This window comes from Neomonachus schauinslandi, chromosome 2 (genome assembly GCF_002201575.2).
Source record: "Neomonachus schauinslandi chromosome 2, ASM220157v2, whole genome shotgun sequence".
Classification (NCBI taxonomy): domain Eukaryota; kingdom Metazoa; phylum Chordata; class Mammalia; order Carnivora; family Phocidae; genus Neomonachus; species Neomonachus schauinslandi.
The window spans coordinates 71,045,557-71,056,904 of record NC_058404.1 but is presented as its reverse complement, the minus strand read 5'-3'; positions in this window follow the sequence as shown (position 1 = coordinate 71,056,904).

The window sequence follows — 11,348 nt, the reverse complement described above, 5'->3', positions numbered from 1 at the left end:
TATATCCAAAATAATATGTATGATTCCACTCAGTTTCAATGCCTAATCTTCCTGCTATGTTACCTATCTTAGTACTTGGCAATAAGACCTCCCAATAGAGGAATAAAATGATGTCTGTTTTTCCCTCATTTGCCCCAACATCTGAGCTAGCAACAGATCTCCATAATTCCATCTCTCAAACATAATGTAAGTTTCTTCATTTTTCTTCATATCAGTTGCAAACCCATCATCCAAGTACTTCCTCCCCTCTCAGCCTGGATGATCCCCCCATCCTTATTTTCAAATGTCTGAGTCCTCTTCAGTCAAGTTTCCACTCAGCTGTCACTCTTTCAGCATACCTTCACTGTTCTTCCTATCAAACATTGTCTTTCCCATAGAAAGAATTCTATCATTTTTCTATCAATTCTATCTGGCTTATTTTCTTCACTGCATTCCTCAGTGTCCAATATCATCTTTCTTTCATTGTTTTGTTGTTTGTTTCTCATTGCTTGACTCTACCAATAAAATGTAGCATTGGGAAGTCAAGTATCTTATTTGTTTTGTTCACTGTTACAGGCATGCCTCAGAGATATTGCGGGTTCATTCCCAGACCACCACAATAAAGTAAATGTCACAATAAAGGGGGGTCACATGGAATTTTTTATTTCCTCGTGCATGTAAAAGTTATGATTACACTATCCTGAAGTCTATTAAATGTACAATAGCAATATGTCCCAAAAAACCCACTTTATGTCTAAAAATAACTTTATTGCTAAAAAATGCTAACCATCATCTCAGCTTTCAGTGAGCTGTAATCCTTTTGATGGTGGAAGATCTTACCTCAGTGGTAATAGGTGGTGGTTACTAGAGGCTGGGGTGACTGTCTTAAAATAAGACAACAATGAAGTTTGCCACTTCCGTTGACTGTTCCTTTCACAAATGATTTCTCTATAGCGTGTGATGCTGTTTGATGGCATTTTACTCACAGTAGAATTTCTTTCAAACTTGGAGTCAATCCTCCCAAATCCTGCTGCTGCTTCATCAACTAAGTTTATATAATATTCTAAATTTTTTGTTGTCATTTCAATAATCTTCACATCATGGGCGCCTGGGTGGCTCAGTTGGTTAAGCGACTGCCTTCGGCTCAGGTCATGATCCTGGAGTCCCGGGATCGAGTCCCGCATCGGGCTCCCTGCTCGGCAGGGAGTCTGCTTCTCCCTCTGACCCTCCTCCCTCTCATGCTCTCTGTCTCTCATTCTCTCTGTCTCAATTAAATAAATAAAATCTTTAAAAAAATAATAATAATCTTCACATCTTCACCAGATTTAGCAGATTCCACCTTAAGAAACAACTTTCTTTGTTTATCCATAAGAAACAACTCCTCATCTGTTAGTGTGATCATGAGGTTGCAGCAATTCAGGCACATCTCCAGGTTCCACTTCTAATTCTAGTTCTCTCGCTAGTCCCACAAATTCTGCAGTTACTTCCTCCCCTGAAGTCTTGAGCCCCATAAAGCCCTCCAGGAAAGTTGAAATCAACTTCTTCCAAACTTCTGTTAATGATGATATTTGACCTCCCTGAGGTCACAAAACGTTCTTAATGACATCTAGAATAGTGAATCCTTTCCGGAAGCTTTTCCATTTGTTTTGTGCAGGTTCATCAGAAGAATCACTGTGTATGGTAGCTATAACCTTATGATACATATTTCTTAATAATAGCTCTTGAAATGGCTCCTTGATTCATGGGCTACAGAGTGGATGTTGTGTTATCAGGCATGAAAACAACATTTGTTTCATTGTCCATTTCCATCAGAGCTCTTGGGTGACCAGGTGCATTGTCAATGAGCAGTCACATTTTGAGGGAAATCTCTCTCTCTCTCTTTTTGAGAAATAGGTCTCAACAGTAGGCTTAAAATATTCAGCTTACCATAAACAAATATGCTGTCATCCAGGCTTTGTTGTTCCATTTGTAGAGCATAGGCAGAGTAGATTCAGAGTAATTCTTAAGGGCCCTAGGATTTTCAGAATGGCATTGGCTTCAACTTAAAGTCACCAGCTGCATTAGCCTCTAACAAGAGAGTCAGCCTGTTCTTTGAAGCTTTGAAACCAGGCACTGGCTTCTCTCTAGCTAAAGTCATTGATGACATCTTCTTCCAATAGAATGTTCTTTGGTCTACATTGAAAACCTGTTGTTTCCTGTAGCCACCTTCTTAATCATCTTAGCTGGATCTTCTGGAGAACTTGCTGCAGCTTCTCCATCAGCACTTGCTGCTTCATCCTGCATTTTAATATTATGGAGATGGCTTCTTTCCTTAAACCTCATGAACCAACCTCTGCTAGCTCCTGACTCTTTTTCTGCAGCTTGCTCACCTCTCCCAGGCTTCAGAGATCGAATAGAGTTAGGGCCTTGCTCTGGATTAGGCTTTGGCTTATGGGAAGGTTGCGGCTGGTTTGATCTTCTACCCAGCCCCCTCCAACTTTCTCCAGCAGCAATAAGACTGTTTCACTTCCTTATCATTCATGTGTTCACTAGAGTAATACTTGTCATCTCCTTCAAGAACTTTTCCTTTGCCTTCACAGCTTGACTATCTGGAACAAGAGGCCTAGCTTTTGGTCTATCTCAGTTTTCAACATGCCTTCCTCACTTAGCTTAATCATTTCTAGCTTTTGATTGAAAGTGATAGACACTGGACTTTTCCTTTCCCTCGAACACTTAGAGGCTATTATAGATTTTTAATTGGCCTGATTTCAATATTGTTGTGTCTCAGGGAATAGGGAGGCCTAAGGAGAGGGACAGAGATGAGGGAACAGCCAGTCAGTGGAGGACTTAGAACACACACAGCATTTATTGATTCAGTTTGTTGTCTTATATGGGCACCGTTCATGGTGCCCTAAAACAGTTACAATGGTAACAACAATGATCACTGATCATAGATCACAATAAAAAATATAATAATAGTGCAAAGATTTAAAATATTGCAAGAATTACTGAAATGTGACACAGAGACATGAGGTGAGCAAATACTGTTGAAAAATGGCACCAATAGACCTGCTCAACAGGGGTTGCCAGAAACCTTCAATTTGTAAAAATCACAGTATGTGTGGAGCACAATAAAGCAAAGTGCCATAAGATCCAGTGCCAGGAATGAATGACAGAAAACAAATAGTAACCAAAACAAAATACTAATGTTTTCTATGAATTTGTCTTGTTCCTTCAGTTACACGCATGTATAGCTTGCCACTTTAGGGGATTTCTTCTTCTCATTAATTTATTCATTCTTTGAACAAATATTTATTAAGTACATACTTTTAGCTCAGAATATCATTGGATTTTTGTAATTCAAAGACAAAACAACTTCTTTGCTCAATGAATTAATGTAAACTAGTCTAAATTTACTAGTGGGCTTAATAAAGCCCCATATACATGGCTAAATATCCAATAATATTTACATTAATTATTTAATTAAAAAGTAAAGAAAATCTGTCATAAGCCTCTAAGTAGATAATTTCAACTTTAAAAATATTAAAATGGAAGCAAATAAGAGATTTAACTTAGCAATTAAGAACTTATTTTTCTTATTTATTTTCTTGTGTGTGTGTGTGCACACACATCAGAATAAGGTTTTGACTACTATCATTAAAGAAGTTCCTGAGTATGGTAATATTTTTATAACATTTTCAGTAATTTACTTAAAAGAAAAATAAAATACTTTGCTACTGAATACAGCCAGGAAATAGAATATTCTGGATAAGTAAATGTCCTTCTGAACTATGTGTAATATATTTTTAGTATTATAAAAATATAAACCTCAGAAATTGTGTCTTTCAACCTTCCATGTTTATTGATGCAGAAAGAAACTACTCAGAGAATCTTTAACAAGTTTATCTGGTGTCCAATAGCAACATTGCTGAGAGAAGAAATTGTCCACTATAAATTCATTGGCTTTGGTTAAAGCTTTCAGTGTGAAATGCTCCAGATATTTTTTTAAAGTTCTTATTTTATTAGGTGGCCTCATGTTGTCCTGAAAATAGCATGAACTTTGGCAACAGGTAGATGGGGCTTGTGATCCCAGTTTAATCATTTACTAGCTATGTAACCTCAAGCAATTCAGGCAAATATTTATTTTGATTTTTAACTTCCTTATTCTTGAAATGACAGCAAAACTATCTTATGAGGTTATTGTCAGAGTTGAGTAAAATACATATAAACACTTAGTACATCAAGCATGAATTTAATATTGCTTTTTAGGAGAACATTTCTAAATTAGTAGTAGCATGCATTTACCTTCTCCTAAATAAACTATGAAGTGTAATAATCTCATAATACCTGTATTGTAAGGTAGACATTAGCTGATTAAATAAATATAAATCTGAGCCTGAGTCTCACTGTGCATGAATTCATGCAATTTATTTTTATTTATATTACATGTATTATTACACTCATGCCATTACAATTTCCTGATTTGGGAGCCATCAACATAAAATAAGCTCCACGAGAAAAATTATTTGTGTTAAATTCAACGGTTTCTCAGAACAGCAAGCAGTATTAGAAAAGATGGCTGAATTTCCACACCTCCATAAAAATATTTCAACCCATAACAATTCACCTATATTACTATAGTACTAAAAATAACTATTACCACAGGTTATTAGCCTCAAGTCTAATAACACTGAAGGTGTACCCTCAAGTATCAGGGTCATGCATCAACACCGATATAATGTAATCTGGGGGTTAAGAACATAGGCTCTAGATCTAGATCACCAACGTTTAAATCCTAGTTCCGCTGCTTACAAGCCATGTGACCTCAGTCAGGGTATGCAAGCTTTCTGGGTCATTTGTAAAGCTGTTGAGTAATAGGACTCACCTCATGGTGATTTTGTGAGAAATGAACATCAGCATATAAAGTGATTAGAACAGGGGCTGGCCCAAAGGTGGTACCGTGTGTTTGTAAACTATTATTAATATTACATATTAGGGTCTATTCAAAGTATATTATACCAACATAAGAGTGAGATAATATTCCTATCCTTCAACTTTCACATGAATTGATCATTATAATGCACTTTAGGAAATACATGTCCATGGGTGCAGAAAAGGAGCATCTAACCCAATGTGGGGACTAGGTGGAAATGAAGCTTTTAGAGATTTCTAGAGATGATGGGAGGGCTAAGCACAAATGATAAGCAAAGAGTATCTATGTTGATCTGAAGTAGAAATCCAATTGTCTGACAAGAATGGTAATGAGGAATGAAAATAAGAGGTTTGAATACAGTGATAATAAAATGGTGTTTACTTACCAAGTTTACCAAAATTTATCAAGTTCAGGGGATAAAAGACAAAGCTTCTTTCCAAAGAAGACATCCAAACGGCCAACATACACATGAAAAAGTGTTCAACATCGCTCGGCATCAGGGAAATCCAAATCAAAACCTCAATGAGATACCACCTCACACCAGTCAGAATGGCTAAAATTAACAAGTCAGGAAACGACAGATGTTGGCAGGGATGCAGAGAAAGGGGAACCCCCCTACACTGTTGGTGGGAATGCAAGCTGGTGCAGCCACTCTGGAAAACAGTATGGAGGTTCCTCAAAAAGTTGAAAATAGAGCTACCATATGACCCAGAAATTGCACTACTGGGTATTTACCCCAAAGATATAAAAGTAGGGATCCGAAAGGGTACGTGCACCCCGATGTTTATAGCAGCAATGTCCACAATAGCCAAACTGTGGAAAGAGCCAAGATGTCCATCGACAGATGAATGGATAAAGAAGAAGTGGTATATATATACAATGGAATATTATGCAGCCATCAAAAGGAATGAGATCTTGCCATTTGCAACGACGTGGATGGAACTGGAGGGTATTATGTTGAGCGAAATAAGTCAAACAGAGAAAGACATGTATCATATGACCTCACTGATATGAGGAATTCTTAATCACAGGAAACAAACTGAGGGTTGCTGGAGTGGGGGGTGGGGTGGGAGGGATGGGCTGACTGGGTGATAGACACTGGGGAGGGTATGCGCTCTGGTAAGCGCTGTGAATTGTGCAAGACTGTTGAATCTCAGATCTGTACCTCTGAAACAAATAATGCAATATATGTTAAGAAAAAAAAGAAGAAGAAGAAGAAGAAGGTAGCAGGAGGGGAAGAATGAAGGGGGGGAAATCGGAGGGGTAGATGAACCATGAGAGACGATGGACTCTGAAAAACAAACTGAGGGTTCTAGCGGGGGGGGGGTGGGAGGATGGGTTAGCCTGGTGATGGGTATTGAGGAGGGCACATTCTGTATGGAGCACTGGGTGTTATGCACAAACAATGAATCATGGAACACTACCTCTAAAACTAATGATGTAATGTATGGGGATTAACATAAGAATAAAAAAAAAGATATCCAAGTTGAAATATCAATAGGCAATGTGTCTGAAGGAGGAGAAGAGTATAAATTTGAGATCTTGAAACATCAGGCTATAAATTACAGGCAAATCAATAGGGTATTTATACATATTGGATAAATTATTGCTTCACTAATATTATAAAGAACACCTCAAATCATCACAGCCAATATTAGAGTCACTCAAGAAATAATACTTAATACATTCCTATGAGAAGAACCATTACCATGATTTTTAAAATGATTTTTTAATAAATTGTCTGCAATAATAATAGCTAAGTTTAAATAAGAAGAGTAAACATTAAAAATAATTCAAATTTATCATTATTTACATTACCATTATTTTCAAGAATGAACTGGAATTTTATCAGAAATATAACCAACTTAAAAACATTGCATTAGTCTGTTTGGTTTGCTATAATAAAATAACATAGCCTGGGTGGCTTAAACAACAGAAATTTATTTTCTCAGGATTCTGGAGGCTAGATATCCAAGATCAAGGTTGCCCCTAAATCTGTTTCTGGTAAGAACTCTATTCCTGACTTCTAAATAACTTGCTTTCTATTTCTTCATATGGTCTTTCCATGTTGCATGCATGCAAGGAGAGAGAGAACAGAGAGAACACTTCCTCTTCTTATAAGGATACCAATTCTATCAGATTAGGACCCCACAGTTATGACCTCATTTAAACTTAATTTTCTCCTTAAAGGTCCTATATCCAAATACTGTCACAATGGGGATTGAGGTTTCAACATGAATGGGGGGGGGACACAATTCAGTGCATAACAAACACTCTCTTGAACTATTATAGAATATAAAATGAGACATAAATAAATGGAATCACATATCTTGTTCCTGGCAATAAATCAGTTTTTCAAATATCTCAATTCTCCTGAAACTAAGATATACATACAACTCCCATCAAAAGTCCAACTGAATATTATATTACAGTGTATCTTTTCCTTTGTTAGGTGAGGTTTTTGGTGAGACTAAAAACAAAAACAAAACAAAATTGATTAATCATTTTCTTTACAAAATTCATGCCTGATAATTTATATAACATTATAATCTTTTCATAATACCTTACAATTTGTACAGTTCTTTTCACATTCATTATCTCACACAATCTGTAAAGTAATCCTGTTAAAACACTTCCCAAAAGAAAAGTACTCCCCAGTGAAATTATAAGAGAAACAAGTTATTAAATAGAACCCTCAAGTAACTCCCATATGATAAACAGGAGCAAAAATTAGGCATAAGGAAATTAACCTGTTGGATATGTAAAAGCTATAAGTCAATTACCCTTAGCATTAGCATAGCTTTTTTTAAATGTGTGTGAAAATTCCAGTTACAAATATGTTTCCTATTCTCATTCTGGCCAATAACAAATATAATAATAATATGTTAAATGAATTATTATATTAAGTTTGTTGATAGGCTTATTAAATACCTCATAAGATATGAATAAATTATAAGTAACAGCTTAGTCTTGTAAAATAAAAGAAGGAAAAAATACAGAGAATGAAAAGCCTCAAGTCTTAGGAGGTCAGTGGCAGCCCCTCCCTTTGGCACTGAAGAACCAAAAATTTCCTGACATTTATTTCAATCTTTTTCCAACTTACTTGTCCTTCCACTCACCCTCCTCCAGAGTCCTTCATATCTCCCACCCAACAGGCCTACATGCAACTCATAGCAGCCCAGTTCATGATCATGTTCCTGTTCAAAAATCTACCAGGAAAAATTCTGGATTAATGTAGCAAGGATACCAAGTGAAGTAAAGAGTTCTATGGAGCCCACCAGTATTGTAACTACATTGAGCACATTAAAACTCTTTCCACTTTGCAAACATCTCTGAATAAATTCCCACTGACAGCTTTATATGAGACCATATTCTCCTGAATTTATGTTGGCTGCACTTGGGGCGGGGGGGTTGTTGAGGAGTTACAGTTTTAGTTCTTGGTGGTAATTCTGAAGAATGCCATGCATATATTAGCTGCTGGAGCACTGTTTAAGCTAAGCCAAAATAGTTTTTCTTTGAAGTAGCAAATTAAAAATCAATGCCTATGACAGCCCAGTGGGAAGGAACACGGAGCGGAAACCAGCATTCAGGCTCAGTAACTGAGGATTCAAGAGTTCCACTATGAAATTCTCCTAGTGTCTAACTATTTCTAACTCTGAACCATTTTCTAGGTCATTTTAAATGGCAGCAAATTATTTTGTCAAAACTATTACAAATTCCCTTTCACTGCGAGTCATACAGTGAGTAGAAGAGAAAAGAAAGGAAGCATTTTGAGTCAAATTATCTAGTGGATTTTTAAAATACAGTATGTATATATACCCAAAAAGTACAAAAAAGATTTTAGAGGGAAGTTGGAGTAAAAGAACATGGTTATTTAAGGCAGTTTAGACAGATTTCTCTAACTCTGTCATTCCTAATCTGTGTAACTGATCCAAAAGTTCTTTTTTTCCAGACATGCCCTTTTCTTTCTACTTCCTTCTCTAATAGATCTGGCTCAAATGTCATCACTTCCAGGAAGCTTTCCTGACTTGTCACCATGTCACCTCCAAAAGAAAAATGAACTCTTTTTGCTTTTGTGTTCCCATACACTCTCAGACTTCTTGTTCCATGGATGCACTTAAGCATCTTTAAGTACCTTATAGGGTCAGGTTAAGTTGAGGATACACAAAGAAATGTTAAGACCCCACCCATTAAAAAAATTTAGTCCAGTGATAGGACAAATACACAATAAAACTAATTTGAGTAGTGCTATGTTATGTAACAACAAGATGCAATAGGAGCACTCTCCTTTTTTACCTTTACTTTCATAAAAGCTGCCTAATGGAAATTTCATCTGAGCAGAATTTCAAAGGATGAGTTAGAGTGAGTATAATGATGAATGATGGCAAAGAACATTTCATAGAGCTGAAAGAGGATGTGTGAACTAAAAGACAGTGAGAGAAAATGAAGACATCAAGCCTCTCATTATATGTGTTTTGACAATGTATTTTACTCAAGGTTGATGTTCTGTTTCCAGACTTGGTTATGAGGTCTTTGCCCTCACATTTTTTTTTTTTTAATCTCAGTACTCAACTCAGTGTTCTCCATCCAAGAACTCTTCAATCAATTTTGTTTGAATGAATAAATCAATAGCACTAGTAACTGCAAAAATTATTGAAAATGAGTCATTTCAATACATTTATTAGATAAGGGGTTTACTTAAAAAGGATAAGTTAATTTAGCTTATATGGTATTACGTACAAATTAGGCATTTTTATTTTTTTATTTCTTTATTTTTTTAAGTGAAGCATAATTAACATACAATGTTACATTAGTTTCAGGTGTGCAACATAATGATTCAATTAATTCTATATATTACTTAGTGATCATCATGATAAATATAGTCACCATCTGTCACCAAACAATATCACTACAATCTCTTGACTATATTCATATCTGTGCTCTACTTTTCATCTCCATGACTTACTGATTTTATAACTGGGAATTGTATCTTTTAATTCCCTTTATCTATTTCACCCACTCCACCCCAACTCACCTCCTTTCTGGCTATACCAATTTGTTCTCTGTATTTAAGATGCTGTTTTTGTTGCTGTTGGTCTCCTTTTTTTGTTTGCTTTGTTTTTTTAAATTCCATATATTAGTGAGATCATATGGTATGTTGTTCTCTGTCTGATTTATTTCACTTAGCATTATACCATCTCACCCCATCCATGTGGTTGCAAATGGTCAAATTTCATTCTTTCCTATGGCTGAGTAATATTTCATTGTGTATATATACCACATCTTCTTTATCTGTTCATCTAAATGGTAATATACACTTTGGTTGCTTCCATATCTTGAGTATTAAGTAATTAAGCAGAATTGTAGAATACAAAAATCAACACACAAAGATCAATTATATTTTTACTCATTAACAATGAACAACATGAAAAGGAAATTAAGAAAAAATTCCCATTTACAATAGCATCAAAAAGGGTAGAATACTTAAGAATAAACTTAAGCAGGAAGGTGAAACACTTGTATACTGAAAACTACAAAACACTGCTGAAAGATATTAAAGACACGAATAAAGATAAAGGCATCTTGTGTTCATGGATTGAAATACTTAATATTGTTAAAAGTGCCCATAGTACTCAAAGCCATCTACGGATACAATGCAAGCCCTCCCAAAATCCCAATAGCATTTTTTGAACAAACAAAAAAAATCCTAAAATTCATATAGAATTGGAAAGGACCTCAAATAGCCAAAACAATCTTGAGAAAGAAAAACAAAGTTGGAGGCCTTACATGCCCTGATTTTAAAACATATTACAAAGCTACAGTAATAAAAACAATATTGTAATGGCATAAAGCCAAGTATATAGACCAATGAAACAGAATAGAAAGCCCAGATATAAACCCTCATATATGTGGTCAACTGAACTTCACAAGTGTGTCAAGGCTACGCAAAGGAGAAAAGGATAGTCTTCAATAAATGGTGTTGGGAAAACTGGATATCCGCACGCAAAAGCATGAAGTTGGACCTTACATTACACTATATACAAAAAATAAGTCAAAATGGATTAAAAACTTAAACATGAAGACCTCAAATTACAAAACTCCTAGAAGAAAACATAGGAGAAAATTTCACTACATTAGATTTGACAATGCTTTCTTGGATGTGACTCCAAATACACAAGCAATAAAAGCAAAAATAGGTAAATGGGACTCCATCAAACTAAAAAGCTTCTGCACAGTAAAAGAAACTTTCAACAGAGTGAAAAGGTAGCCTACAGAATGGGAAGAAATATTTGCAAATGATATATCTGATAAGGGGTTAGTATCCAAAATGTATACAGAACTCCTACAACTCAACAGCAATAAAACAGATAACCTAATTAAAACATAGGCAAAAGATCTGAATAAATATTTTTCCAAAGATGATATGCAAATGGCTAACAAGCATCTGAGAAGATGT